The 16,029-nt window shown below is 34.6% G+C and overlaps 1 long non-coding RNA gene across 2 annotated transcripts in view; it reads right to left on the bottom strand.

Moving 5' to 3' along the window:
* Positions 1-573: 573 nt before the first annotated feature.
* The window catches only part of LOC140500997 (uncharacterized), a 47,999-nt gene continuing 32,543 nt past the window's right edge, over positions 574-16,029 (bottom strand). For both annotated transcript variants that reach the window (XR_011966008.1, XR_011966009.1), the window contains one exon: positions 574-791. This is a non-coding gene — a long non-coding RNA (uncharacterized lncRNA). The remainder of the gene's footprint in view (positions 792-16,029) is intronic.

The raw sequence follows: 16,029 nt of genomic DNA, 5'->3' as shown, positions 1-16,029 counted from the left end.
AAATAAAGTTGAAAAGAAAGCAAGAAAGAGGAGGGATGGAGGAGGTAGAGAAGACACTTTAACTAATTCATGATGCTTCCTGGGACAAGCCCTACTTTAGAACAGACATTCTTTTACTACAAGGGCTTTTACTGATGTCTGTATTATTTGTTTTTATTTAACAAAAAAGTAAGTTCTGTCAACTCTGTACTACTGGTAGAATCACTTGAAACAAATACTATTCAGCCACACTAGGACAGTACTGATCCCTCAGGCAGCCAGCTAAATGAGATTTATGGAAACAGTTGTCTATGCTGCAAGCTATAAATGTCCATCCAATTTTCTCCTAGAATTTTTTGTTAAAGGGAGGGAAACAGTATCTAAAATATTACAAGGGAAAGAATCCAAGATCTTTTATCCCTATTGATCTAAGCCCCTACAGGGGAAAATATGTATTTTTCTCTCAAAAAGAAGAAGCACCCCTGGGGTCCAAATCTTCCTTTGTGATCAAACATCCCCAGGAAAGATATGATAGTATCAATCGAGTTCTGCTCAAAACATTTGGGGGAATCATAACAAATAGATGAACAGAAATCAAATTGGAATAAATTTAATTATATTTCAAATTCATTGGTGGAAATTTCTCTCCATCCATCCACTTAAATGCAACTTCTGGTCCCATTCCTCTTCCCAGGAAACCATTTTCATTGACCCTCTCAGATTTTGACTTGTCACATACTATGCAGCTGCATGCACAGTTCTGAAATTCATTGCAGATGGACTTTTCCTTATTTGAGGTCTGGCTTCTTCCCCTTAGATAAAAAAAGAACAAATAGATGCATAAAGGGCAATGCATGAAAGGAGACAAAAATAAAAATAATAAGCTATGAATTTTTTTCCTGTTTGATATAATATACTTTAACTTTAATGAAAAATTGGTATTAATAGTATAGACACTTCTCTGAGATCCGATTACAATGGTCTCCTTGGTGTTTCTTACACGAGATACTTCTTTTCCTGAATCTGTGTATTTTTATTGGCATTTCTAGTATGCGCTCCTTACTCATCTCAATTTCCTAATGTCCCTGACTTCCTTCAAGTCCCACATAACATCCCATGTTCTATAAGAAGCCTTTCTTTATCCATCTTAATGCTAGTGTTTTCCCTCTATTTATTATATTGAATTATCTTGTGTATAAATTGTTCATACATAGTTGTTTTCATGTTATCTCCCCCACTATAGTGTGAACTACTTGAAGGTAGTTTTTAATTATTTTTTTTCTTTTTTGGATCTCTAATCATTAACAAAATGTCTGGAAAATAATAGGCCCTTAAACATGTTGTTGTTTTTTTTGACCAGGTGAATTTTTCTTTTTAAATAGTGTCAAAGATTTGCATCTTAAATGCATTCTAATCTTCAGGGTATACAGCAGAATAAGAGGATGACAGATATCTGGATGAAGAAAAGTCTGACCAGTCTTCACAACTGGACAACTCTTTGACCTCTGTCTTACCCTCTTGGAACTTATTATTGCACCTTCCAAAATATCATCACGATAACTTCCGTGCTTCTTAAGGAAATACTTTATTGTAATTCTAAGAGGAAAAATAATAATTGTTAAGGAGACAGTATTTTCAAGTCTTTTTACAATCAGGAAACTGGTTTAAGAAATGTGGTAGATGAAAGTGCTTAGCATAAAAACTCATGTTGCAATTTAAGACAGAGTCTCCTGCTTATATTGGAACTTTCCAAGAGATTTTGAAAAACAAAAGTTGACATATGCACTTCAATGCCACATAGGAGAAGGCTGCTATCCTGAAGAAATAGTGAGGCTTTGAAGTAGGAATTTCATTTCCAAAGATTTTGCCCTTCTTTTTCATTGTAACATTTTATTTTCCCCCATTAGATTATCTTGAACAGATTTGTGTTCTATTTTTTTATTAGAATCTTCAATACAAGAGCTTGTTTAAAAGGCTCTAATAGAGCTGCTTAACAAGTCTTCATGAGCCCTGAAAACATCTCTTTAAATGCCTGAGAAAAGCAATAGTAGAGCTGAGTGAGAGAGATACAGAGCATAAAGCCCAATTGGTGTTTATCTTTACTGTCAGTTACTTTGCTAGTTCAAGCATTGTTGCTAGACTGCAGATATTAGACTGTCACAATGGTTTTCCTAAACTACTAAGACTTTTAGATAAAATAAAAACGTGCACTATGAAACTCAAAGTTGCTAGCATTACATGTGTGAAATGTAATGATGTGAACATTTTATCCACCTTATATTCAAGTCTGAGGGAGAAGGACTTTTCATAAAATTTATATTCATGTAAAAGGAATGGATCTATGGAGATGTAGTTTTTCCACTGGGACTGGCAGTTCGGTTACATTTGGAGGTTAGTTTCAGTTGCAACATGGTCCTGGATAAGATTTATCTGTAGATATGACACAAGAGACAGGGGCAAGGAATAGGTTAAAGGAGAAAGGAAGGTTAAATAAACAATACTTGAGAATATAATATAGTCATGTCTTTCTACATCAGGTTTATTAAAATAAGAGTAAGGAATAAGAAAGAGACAAATGATTATAAGATTTGGAGTGGGGGACAGGAGTGCATTTGACCAGCATCACGTTGTAGTGCTTGGGTTTTATATTTATGATCCAGAAAAATGAACTAATATTTCCTCAATATGGAAATGTTAGGACTATGGAATTGAAAACCATTCAGTATAGTTCACCATGAAGTTGGGAACAAAGGAATTACTGAAAACTTCAATAGTGCTCCTCAATCCCAGTTGGGAAACCTTGTGAGAGTTACCTGCTAGTGACTTACGCTGTTTTAGTGAGAGAGTTTTATTTTAAGTGACTAACCTTCTAGATTGTATCTCAGAGACTGAAACGTGAAAATAATAAAAACCTGAAAGATCCAGGAAAAGAGTGGAATTTAGTATTCTATGATGCATGTGTGTAAATATTAACTTTTCCCATACTTTATCTTTATACTAATCCAATTAAACTCTCTCTCTCTCTCTCTCTCTCTCTCTCTCTCTCTCTCTCTCTCTCTCTCTCTCTCTCTCTCCATCTATCTCTCTCTCTCTCTCTCTCCATCTCTCTCTCTCTCTCTCTCTCTCTCTCTCTCTCTCTCTCTCTCTCTCTCTCTCTCTCTATATATATATATATATATATATATATATATACACTGACCTAATAATTGTATTAGATACAATATAGTATCTAAGAGGATATAAGGAATTTGCAGCAGGATGAAGAAATACAAAAAAAGAGTGCCAGGGAATAATAGGGTCTACATTGCCTAACCATCGCATTTGTAGGGGGAAAACACACATCATATAGTATGAAGGGAGGGTTATTACTTGAATAATATTTCTTCAAAAGTTTAATTTCTACATAGAGAAACAAACAAAAACAAAACTAAACTGTACTAAATTCAAATGTATCAGTAAGTCTCTAGAAACATAGACCTGGAAGTAACCTTAGATATCTTGCAATTGTAAAGTATATACATGGAAACATAAGATACGTATCTCCATCAAGGTTGTATAGATGTATAGATATAAGACTTATGGGAAAGGATAAATCAATCTGATCTGAAGTCTAGGACTGGCTCTGGTGAGAGGAGAATCAGCATGATAGATTTTTGGGATAAAAGAGTAATCACAGAGAGCACCACCAGACTGGGTGTTCTCTCTTTCAGTTCCTGAGAAGAGTACCAGACCAAAATATCTATGAATCCTACCTGACCAATATTGTTGGAATAGATGTACATAAATTTAGAATAATATCACTTCTTTGACCATTGTCACTTAATGTTGCAAGGTTTCACTCACCAATTTGAATTCTCACACCAAATGTTTGTGGGGATTAAAACTGCCCAACCTACAATGAAAAAAACTGAGGCAGAGCTCTGAGTTAATGGCACTTCGTTAACGGGTTCATGGTCCCCTCTAATGAAGAAGATCTCAGATCTTTCTTATGATCTGAGAGACCCTCTTATTGTAGGACTTTATTATAAGTCTTGATACCATATTTGATACCTGAATATTCTAAAGGGGCTATATGAAATACAGAATCCCATTGGTTGATAGATGTGGCTTTACAGGCCAAAAAGTGATGTATCAGCTAGAAATGGTATGTTAGCAAGGGAATCTTGTTTGGGTGAAGCAGGGGGGATCTCCACTGATTGGTCATAAAATGGTCATAAAATGATTATCTGCTCATGCTGAACAAGAGAATGGTCAAGAGGTAAAAAATAATTCAAAGGACTGTCCATGTCATTGAGTTACCTGTGCCATGCTGAAGTTGGTCACCATGACAAGGAAAAACAAGGGTGGATGGGCTCTAGTTAGCTTCCTATGATTAAACAAGTGAACTTAAATCTGAAGCTCATAACTCTGGGCCTAATATGCAGAATTCAATCACTATTACTATGGAATCACAGCAAACTGAATAATACTGATTGGAAGAGAGTAGGGATACACATAAATTATTTCTCACACATTGGTTATACCAAGGCTGTCAGAAATAGTCAGTTGTCAGTAAATCCATTTATTTAAGCAAGTAACAAATAAAAATTTAAAAAGTTATACATTTACAGTATCAAAAAATACAAGGAGGGATGTGATCTTTACAAATGAGCAAGACGAAATTTCAGCTCACTCAAGAGAGAGGTTCTAATTTCACCCAAAGATAAATTCACTGAAATCTCTCAACAGGTAAGCTGGAAAATCAGGGGCATTTGAAGGAGCTGGTATCTCCTACATACCTACAGCTTTGAAAGTCTCTATCTCTTTCTGTTTTTCTGTCTTTGTTTATCTCTGCCTAATTCTCTTTCTTTTCTCTGTCTCTGACTTTCTCTGTATGACTGTCTGTCTGTCTGTCTCTGACTCTCTCTCCACATGTCTGGAGTTGGAGGTGATCTGTCTGTTTTTCTCTGTTTGTCTCTCTCTCTTTCTGTCTCTCTCTCTCCCCGTCTCTTTCTCTCCCCCAACATATCCTGATGAAAATTTGGCTCCACCTGAGATTCCTTTGAAAGCACAAAAATGTCTCTTCTTCCTTAAGCTCTGTGACCAACCTGTTCCTTTCTGAAGATAGCAGCAATCACATCAGTATTATCTTCACTAAAATAGGAGTCATATATAACTAATAGCTTTCAGAATGCTCCAAGCTCAAAAGCTGGGTTATATAGTTAATTACCTCAATTTTACGGAAATTGAAGTTCAGAGAAGTGATGTGGCTTGTTCAATGTTACTAATTTAACAAGTGTCAGAATCATTCTGTACTTTTAACTTTGTAAAAGAGAGATCCAGGTTCTCAAATTTCATATCCCATACCCTTTCCTCCATAATGCACAGATGCTGACAAATGTAGATAGGAAAAAATAATTGTAGCACAAACAACTTTGACCCAAAGTTACATTCTTTTACCTAAATATGACAGAAAATTGTTCAATTATTTCAACAAAAATGTATATACATAAGTAGAATTGAAAGAAAAAGTTATGATTTCTTTGTGTGGGGAATATAATAAAGATTCAGTAAGATCAGAGGTATACTTTGTCTCTCTTTATACCTTGGTATATGTATGTTATTCATGCATGTATCCCTTCATATTAATATGCTGATTACCTCTATCCCTGTGCATACACACCATTTCTTCATACATGTATCCTTGTGCATATACACTATTTCTCCTGAAGGTAGTAAGTATTTGTAGGAAAGTGAACTCAGGGTTTGGGAGTTGTATAATTAATATTTGTATGGACATATCATTTCATTAAATTTCTCTGCTTTGAATATTTGGTTCTTTGAGTAGTAAAAGTATCTACTTCGGTGGGAGCTTATGAAATATAATTTGAGAAGCTTCAGACTTACAGAGTACCTAGAATCTAGGATTACTTTCTGGAGGCTGTTGGAACTACATATAAGTTAACACAGGGAAGCTTTGTAAAAATGAGCATTTTATAGCAAAATAGAGCCTACAGTTTCATTGCTGAGTAGAGTTTTTATGTGATTTTGTTTTGTTTTGGTGTTTCTACTTTCTTTTTTTATAGCTTGTGTAGTTAATTATGAAATTTTAAGTGGATGTATTATTCTAAACTCCCTCAAGAAAAGGGACTGTAGTTCAAAGACAGGTGGATTTTCATTTCATTTTTCTCTATTTGGTGAACATAATAAGCAGTATTTCTTTTTGTTGTTCAATTCTGATTTCTTTGGGGGGAAATATTTAATATGATCAACACCCTGTTACCTTGCATTGAAAGAAAAGAAGTGACTTAGTAAAAATAGGAAAAGAGAAGACCAAAAAGGTTTTATGTTGTTGAAACACCTTATGTTAGAAGACAAAAGAATAAAGAACCTGAGGATGGTAGCATTGCTATGAAGGAGGATTTTTGAGATGTTAACGCAACACTAAGAAAAAAGGAGGAAAAAGAAAGTTAAAGATACAGCAAAATAAAAAAAAAAAAGATACGGTAAAATAAAATGATGCCAGCTAGGCTACTCATAAATACTAGAGTGATCAAAATAATAATCAGCAAATCTTTGCCATAGTATAATATATTTCAGACCCCTCATTTTTCAGAAGAGAGAACCAAGGTCTAGAAAAGTGATATATCTAAAGTCACACAGAAAGTTAATGACATAGGCAGGATTAGACACCGTCTCCTCATGCTCCACTGAGCTTTCCTAAGTCCCAGTATAACTGACACTTTCTAAAACATATTTTTTCCCCTCGTCTTATTTGTTTTCCAGTAGCCATTTGACTTTTACCATGTCCTAATAGCAGACTCTTTAACATGCAGGTGTATAAGGTTCAATATATTATAGTAATTGGCTAATCAATCAAGAAATTCTCATTTATTCCCCATCCTCTGAAGATGTATGGAGGACATTTTTATGTTTGACAAATACCTTTAAGTAAACCCTAGAGAAACTAAAGTCAGAAGAGACGCATACATTAAAACTGTTGCAGTAGCAGATAATTCTTTTATATTCCCATTAAGTGAGTCGATTTTCTTGAGGTTATTAGAATGCAGTGAGTAAATGCAACACAGAAAGGCATATGGTTACTACATATGGGCAAACTATGATTAGTTTTGGAAATTACAATTTGCCTTTTATTGCGTTATTGGTATATATGTTGTGAATTAACTATATTGTTATTTGTATTGATAATATAAACTCAACGTTTAAGTATTTTGATGATGTATCGATACTTTCCTGTTGTAGTTAGAACTATATATTTAACCAATACTTGTAGGTGAAAATAATCTTCTTAAACATCTTTAATATTTCTTGATTTTATATGTTATAAATGATTAATAATGAATTCATCCAGAGTGACACTTTACTTACCACTGGCACACTCTTTTGTTTGTATTTTTAATTGTAAGATAGGGAATTTTTGACCTTTGATGTTCAGATCAAAGAAGGAAATCAGACTACCAGTCATTATTCTGGGTCCCTATTGGTGTTGAGAGTAGCTTTAGACTTAAGAGACATCAGCAGATAATACCCCTCCTCACTATTTATTAGTCAGTGGCAAGCTATTTTATTAGTTCTCCTACTCTACTTGAAAGACTTGTCTACAATGTAGCTGAACCTAGGTCCTCCTTTCCCATACTGTTTTGAGAATAAGACTTTGCATTCTTGATGCTAATACTCCCACTACTGACTCCACATGTCAGAAGGAAATAGCAACTGAAATCTGTGTACTGTTTTAGGTTTTTACAAAGTACTTTCTATGTATGATGTAATTAGATTCTCACAAAGGCCTTATCTGGAAATTGTTCATTTTATGATTCCCATTTTACAAATTAGTAAACTGAGGCTCATAGAGATTAAGTGACTTTCTAGGGTAACATAGTAACTTATTGAGGTAAGATTTGAATATAGATCTTTCTGACTCCAGGTCTGATATCTGAACAGCTGAGTCACAGTGGCTCTCTAATAAAAGGGGTCAGAATGTTAGTATATCTCTTTTAAAAGAATTCTCACTAATGAATTTCAAACCACTATAATAGTTTCAAAATACTGGAAACTCTGAGTCTAGGTGATGGTACCTCATCCTTCATTCCCTAACCTTCTGGCAGGACCTCAGGGGATCCTCTACTCATTTTATATGCACACAGAGTAGTAATGACATAAGAGGCATATAATTGTATTCAAGATGCTCTGGAAAGACTCCCCTAATGGAAATATATATATATATATATATATATATCTTGATACATTACTTGACATTCTTCACTTTGTTAAGGTGCCTGGAATAGAAGCAGTGGTCCATCATGATCTTAATGGGATTCTAAGTGTCCTATGTGGGGAACAAGGTAGTCCTTAGGATTCATAGTACTATCCAATCTTAGCTTATGGTGACCAAAGTTCCTATGCTGGTTTTGGAGACAAGAGTGTGAGATGAGAACCGGTTCTATCAGGGAGAAAAGACTCTAATGCTATCATCATCATTTCCTTGGGCACCAAAGAGGAGAAACACTTTGAAACCACAGCAGATGATGCAGAATTATTGTAGGACCTGCTTTGTGATTTGAGGCCTACTGACCCACTCCTGTCCCTATCATGGCCTTCTTTTTGCTAAACAACATTGTGCTATACCATGCCATCAGTACCAAGCTTTAACTACAAGAAAAAGCACTGGATTTGAAATCAGATAACCTGGACTGCATCCCACCTTTGCCATTTATTAGTTATTAGACAAATGATTCAAATGCTGTGGGCCACAGTTTCCTCATTTTCAAATGAGAAGGCAGGACTAGATGGGCTTTAAAGTTCATTACAGTTCTCAGTGATGATCCCATAAATTGTTTTTGTTTTCTCATTTGGATCATAACTTAGGACTATGTAGCTGCATAAATACTAACTATTAATAGCAATGTTAATGATCAAAAGATATTAGTAGCTCAATTTCTTCTTATGTAAAAACCACATTAATAATGACTTCTCTTATAAATAGGAAAATGAATAATATATTATATAAGTGACACGTTGACATTTATAAAGAGGATCTCTAATATAAGGTATTACAATGAGTTGTTCCCTATCCTATTTTTATCATGAAAAATTTTATTTAAAAAACTTACTACATTCCCACTTGGATCTAGAAACTCATTTTCATTTCTTGTCAGGTAACACTGATAAAAGATGTTTGAGAAACCTGACTGAAGGGAGTAGGGAGGGGGCACCAAGAGGAAGCTATCAGTGGCAAAATAGTAGCAATATCAGCAAAAAGATTAATGCTGAATCTGTAGAATAAAAGAGATGTGAAAGGAACACCCTTGAGAGGTTATGGGCAGGCAGCAGCATGAGGGACAATAGAAATAAAAGTGCTATAGCGGAAAAGGAAATAACTGGTGTGTTACTAAATGCCACAAAGCAAGATCTAGCCATTAGAGGTAATCTGAAACACAGCATGAGTATTTATAGAGATAATAAATATTTAAAGTTTCCTCATAAAATCTATTTATCATATTTTATCACATATTTGTCACTACCACATTGCCATTGCAGTTTTTTTCAGTGTAAAAATTGGTTTGTAATTTTTCATCACATAATTGTCACATGGTATGATTCTCTTCATCAGGCCTCTTAAATTGTAAACAGAAAAGCAATGTATTTACCAGTATCTTATGGATATGTATCTCTCTCTCATACACTGCAAGCTGCAAACCTAGAATTCTTAACACATAATCATTGTCAGTATATTTCTGAAACCTGACTTTAATGGTTTGTTTGGAGTGCTGCATTATTAACAGCATTGTCACTCTATCTAATAGATAAAATAGCCACAGGCACAAGGGAAGTAGGCAGGCAGGCAAAGCTACCATGAGTAAGTCATCTTGCATCTTCTAACTCTACTTAAACTGTACAATTTGTTTCCCTGCTACACATTAATGTGGAAAGCACATTACATAAAACCTATTTTGTGGTCTTCAAGCTGAAAGTGATTGTGTTCACTGAACAGAGTGGAAACAATTGTGGAAAAACAGTTTTCAGAGGGTGAAAAGTTGGTGTGAGAGTCACAGAAACTAAAACACAAGTAATACTGGTGTAATTTTTTTTAAAAACCTTCACATAATGGTTTCATCAGCAAAAATTGGCACAAAATCTGCAATGATTATGTGTTCAACTACAATAAATGAAAAGACTCAGCCAATCTTCTATATCTGTCATGAGAGAATATAAACCAAAGAGGGCACCCCATTTAAGTATCTTTGGGCCTATTGGTGGTCACTATGTCCATAGTAAAAGAAACCTCCCCTCCCCCAAATTGACCTCTGTGGTGTATTAGAGTTTCATATTGTAGAGAGCATGAAACTAAATCCTCTGATTCACCAGAGCAATTCAGTCTACTCTAGTGCCAATGCAATATTCACAGCACCAACAACAGCCATGAATATCCCTGTGTAATTCTGAATTGCGAAATACAGGCCCTCCACATGGAAGACAGAATCAAAACACTTATTCAGACACCAGAAAGTCAAATCCCGACACCAGAAAGCCAAATCAATCATAGCAACAAAAATCTATACATAATAACAATGCAGAGGACAACATCAGCCCCAAGCCTTCCACCTGCTAGACTTCCCACAAACCAGCTCCCTTAAACAAAATCACACTAGTCAGCTGCCCGCTTGCAGCTAATTTCCTCCCTAACTGTGACTGTTCTCATGACTAACTTTCTTTCAACTCTGCTTTAGCTCCACCTCTTCTTGTTTCATACTTCCTGCTCCACACCTTCAGCAAACTCCTCCCATCACAGGTTTGATGTAATTCAGACTCATGTGACTCAGGCTTCCAGGTCACTTAAGCAGGTCACATGGGCCTATTAATGAATGCAAAGATCTTTCCATCTAAATTATCATTGCATCTACATAACAAGATCCCAATTTATTTGGACAAGAATGGTTAATAATTCTTCCATCTTCTTAAAGGCAGAGACTTGTAAATGAATTTTGTTGCCAGAACCTATTGGGGTAATATCTCCTCCACAAGACTGCTAGACTGTCATTCTTTTCTATATGCCAGGTAATTAAGTTTATTCTTGGGCTTGTGAATCATAGTGGCTGGGTGAGTATATCAACAGGTGATTGACCCTAGATAAGTCATTTTATCGCTATCTGCCTCAGTTTCTTCAAATGTAAAATGGAGAATAATGCTAACACCTCTCTCCCAGGATTGTTGTGAAGATTAAATGACTATTTGAAAAGCCCTTAGCAAAGTGTCTGACATATAGTAGATACTTAATACATTTTTTCTTTCCTTCCTCCCTCCTTCCCTTCCCCTCCCTCCCTCCCTCCCTTCCTCCCTTCCTTCCTTCCTTCTTTTATTCCTTCTTCCCTCCCTTCCTTCTTACTTTTAATAACCTCTGGGTATATCTGCAAGTTCATCCTAAAGAATTTCTCCCCAACTGGAGTACAAACTGATAGGTAATATAAAACAAGTCTCACTCTTATTCACATACTTTAGCATAGTCCTTTTCCGCACTTAGTAGGCACTTTCCAATTCTAAATGATAATATTTTGTCAGCATAATATGCAAACTATAAATGTACCTACACACAGACATATATATGTGTGTGTGTATATATATATAATATGTATATATATATATATATACACATATATATATACATATATATATATGTGTGTGTTTCTCACCAATATTGGTAAAAGCTAAATTTTCCCTTTCTCAACTATTATTTATTTATTATTTGTTAGATTTTTTTTCCTTTAGCATATAGCCCTCTAATAATCATTATTATTCATTCTTATATTAATTTCTAGGTCTTAAACAAAGTGTCATCTTCGCAAAGTACTCTTCATGAAAACAGTCACATCCTTACCTGAAAATGATCCTAGTTTCCTGAAGGCTATATTAGCAGAACATAAGTTTCAACAAGTTTTAACATTTTGTAAATACTTTGATGACAGTTCCAAAAAGAGATTGTATATGCTATATGAGGTCCAAGACAGTGAGGTACATAAAAGCATTCTGGCCACCAGGTGATAAATTATTTCATGATGACAACCATGTACAAACCATCTTAAATGTAACATTGACTTTAACCTTTTGTTATTATGCTTATTGCATGGTTATTTCTAATTTTCATGCATACATACACACACATGTACACAAGAAGACATCTATCACTCTAATTCAATATTTGATGGACACCCACCATATAAATATTATTCTGAAGGTGTTACTTCATGATAACAATTTAAAAACAATCAAACCAACACATGTAACCTATTTCCTTTCTTAGAAAAGCCTGCCTTGTAACAGCACTTCACATAATAACTAAGAGCTAATATTTATATGCTAATTACTATCATAGATATTACATTAAGTACTTTATAATTACAATATTATTTCATTTGATTCTCACAGCAACTCTGGGAGGTATGTGCGATTAGTATCCCTATTTTGCAGATGAGAAAACTGAGGAAAACAGGAGATGAAAGAATTGCCCAGGCTCACATCCCTAGTAACTTTCTGAGGACGAATTTCAACTCAGCCTTTCCTGTCCCCAGGTCCAGGACTCTACCCATTTTTTGCCACACAGCTGGCCCAAAATAATATTTAATTTAATGACGATGAAACAAGTAATTTTAGAAAGAAGTAATTTTCCATGGTAGGGAACCATGAAAGCTTGTGTCTCATCAAATTGAGTATTTAAAAGAGAAGATGGATGCATACCAAAAGCATTGTTGTGTTTAACAGAGATCCTTTTTGGAATTTATTTCTTTGATACAATTATTTTTTACAAGTTGGGTTAGTGTAATAATTCTCACTTCTCATTTTCCCCTTGTAAACCACGTTTGATCTTCAACCTTACTTCTGTTCATTCCCATAACAACTTCCTACAACATGAAAAGTATTCCCTTGTAGGGGCAGGATACTGACATATTAGTGAATGTCTGAATCATGTTGGGCTCTTGTTCTGTTTTGTGATAGCTCTCTTTCAGCAAATGCTCCCTTTAAAGGCTGGAAATTCATTGCTTAAAGGCAATTGAGATCTCCAAATAGTCCTCTTCTAAGTGATATATGATTTAATTTGGGGTGATAATGTCTATTCCATGTTATATGAAGGAATAGTACTGACACATACTGACTCTCTGTTATTGCTATAATACATTTCTCCCCTCCACCCATCTCACACTAAAATATCATTTTGCTCCCTTGGCTGAAAGTGACAGCCTTGTGATTTTTCTCTCTCAATTCAGTTAATCTGGGTCTCCCTTCTAGCCCTTTTAGTTTAGTTTAGTTTTTTGTTTAGGGTTTTTTTGTTTTTGTATACATCTTTCACTCTCTCCCCACCCCCCAGAAAAGTTATTTATATCTTTAGAAAGCTTATCCACTCAATGCTCAGACATTACAGACTCTGGTGCTGTTTGCCCATTCATTCTTGCTTCCTTTTATTGGCCTACTAATAATCTCTTTTTAAAAAAGGAAGTACTATTATTTTATCCCCTCTCAGTGCAATCCCCACCTTTGATTCAGCATTCTCCCTTCACATATGTGCATCATACATATTGGAGAAGAATTTAGCAGCTAGCTGTCTTATAACATGCAAATAGAAACCATCAGAACAAAATCTTAGTATTAATGCTGTGCAAGGCAAAGATTTGCTGGTGCATAAATTTAATTAAATGAAACCCAAATGTGTCAAGTAGTATGACAGAATGGAAATTACCCTGGAACTTTTGACAGGTGGATATGGTTTGAATTTTGCCTCTAACCTTTAGTAGCTGTGTATACATGGATGGGTCCCTTAATCTCTCTGCGTCTCAGTTTTCTTATCTGGATAATGTGAAGTTCAAATGACATAAAGTACATAGAGTGTTTAGCAAAATTAAAGATATATACATCTCTCTATATATGTATATGTAGATATATATATGTAGATATATATCTACATATACATACATATGTTATCATCATCAAACTAACTTTCCACTAAAAAATGACACCAAAAAGAAAGTTGAATCATATTTTTGTACATTTAATTGATAAGACCTATCATCTGTTCTTGACAATTTAGCATTTGACTGTCACTAATGGTACATTCTAGAGGATGTGGTTGTGGATGGTTGATCCAGGGCTGACATTGCCACTGTGTATGATTTATAAGTTTCACAGAATATGGAGTTATGCACCTAAGGACAATGGCAGAAACCAAAATCAATTTTTCAGGATCCACATTCTCATAATAGCTTTTAGTGATCAGGTTGTATAGTCTTCAAGGAGTGAAAGAATAAGTGATGTTTTGAAGAGACTTATTGGGGAATATGGAAGGTTGATCATAAGTCTAATTAATAAGTGCTAAAGGTTGGAATCATGTTTTATCCATGTTCTATAACATTTCACATGGTACTAAACTCAAAAACATGTTCAGAATAATAATATATACACATGCAGTATTTTATAGAGAAGCACTGTTACATGACACTGTTCACAGAATTCCATGGCAACAGAAGGGGAAAAAAACCTCTCAAATGACTCAGGTTGTTACAAATTCAAACAACTAGATTTACTTGCTATTCTACTGTCTGGAGAAATCTGATATCTGAAAACTATGTCAACGACCTTGTTTTTACCCCAGAGATATAAAAAAAAATGTTTTTTTTTTTTAGTTCTTGAATCTTAGAGATTATTAAATACCACCCACACATTTTACAAATGAGAATATTGAGGCCCAATAATATGAAATAAAACCCTTAGTCTGTCCTTCCATTTCCTCCACAACCTTCATACCTATACCATCCTGCTTCTCTCCAAGGTAACACATGAATTGTTAAAGGAATTTAACATTTTTGAGTTCTTGGGGATTTGTTCTTCCCTTTTCACTGTGGGATTCTGTGAAAAAGAAACCTTCAGCAGTGTAAGAGTTTTCTTTCACAAAAAACATTTCTGTTCTTTTCCAGTATTGCCTGAGGGTATGACATTGAACATCTCTGTGTGCTCACTTAATAAAGCTGTTACTTACTTGGAAGGAATTGCAAATTTTCTTTTTCACATTAATGTATACCCTTGATAATGTAAAATTAGAGAGGTGAATTTTTAAACAGGTTAGAAGTTGGAAAGAATTAAAAAAAAGCATACTGTGCTGTGCACAATGCCAAGCACACAGTAGGTGCCTAATAAATGATATCTGACTGATGGGAAACAAGTAGTTTTACTTATCAAATGATAAAAATTTCTGCGTGTATGTCTTAATTTTTATTGACTAGATGTTTTTATTCACTGACACCAACAGTCCATAGTTTTAAAGAAAACAATTGATTTGAAATGAAAGAAACAAAAACTAGGCAAACCATTTTTTTTAAAACTGATGTTTTTCCTCTTTGAGGTAGACTGACAGAGTGGGATGGTGGTCTAGACTAGAGAAAAGCTCAAATATTCTCTTCTTATGAATGACCACAAAATATACGTGCATTTCTTCAGAGTGGCTAGTGCTTTATGTCTTCAAACGTATGTAGTGCATGTAATTTGAGAACCTTTCTCTTTATGCTCTCATTTGAAAGTGGGAAGATTAGTCTTACTACCTCTATCCACATTGAATTTTAAATGGAATAAGGAAAAGAAAAAGAGGGAAAGAACTTAAAAATAGAGAGGTTAGAATGCACAGGTTGAGGATAAAAAGTGAAGGCAAAGAAGAAGGGAGATGGAAGGAATAGAGAAGAAATAAGAGGGGAGGAAAGAATATGGAAAGGAATAGAATTGAAGGGAAAGGAAGGGGAATAAATATATTAAAAAAAGTTGGAATGGGTGGGTACACAGATGTTGAAGTGGAGTGAAAAAATTGAAGTATGATTAAAAAAACATGCTCTATATTTGGTCATTAAAATATATTATCTATAGACTCCTTAAATATAAAAAGAAAGAAAATTGATGTGTCCAATTAATGTTATTTAAGGTATAATAGATTCTAGTAGTGCTAAGGACTCTGGATAACTGATCAACAAACATTTAAGTGCTACATATCCACTAATGTGTGTGTTCTGAAGGGGTTTAATA

Source organism: Notamacropus eugenii, chromosome 4 (assembly GCF_028372415.1).
Source record: "Notamacropus eugenii isolate mMacEug1 chromosome 4, mMacEug1.pri_v2, whole genome shotgun sequence".
Classification (NCBI taxonomy): domain Eukaryota; kingdom Metazoa; phylum Chordata; class Mammalia; order Diprotodontia; family Macropodidae; genus Notamacropus; species Notamacropus eugenii.
The sequence above is the reverse complement of the archived record's forward strand: the minus strand, read 5'-3'. Positions and strand labels throughout refer to the sequence as shown.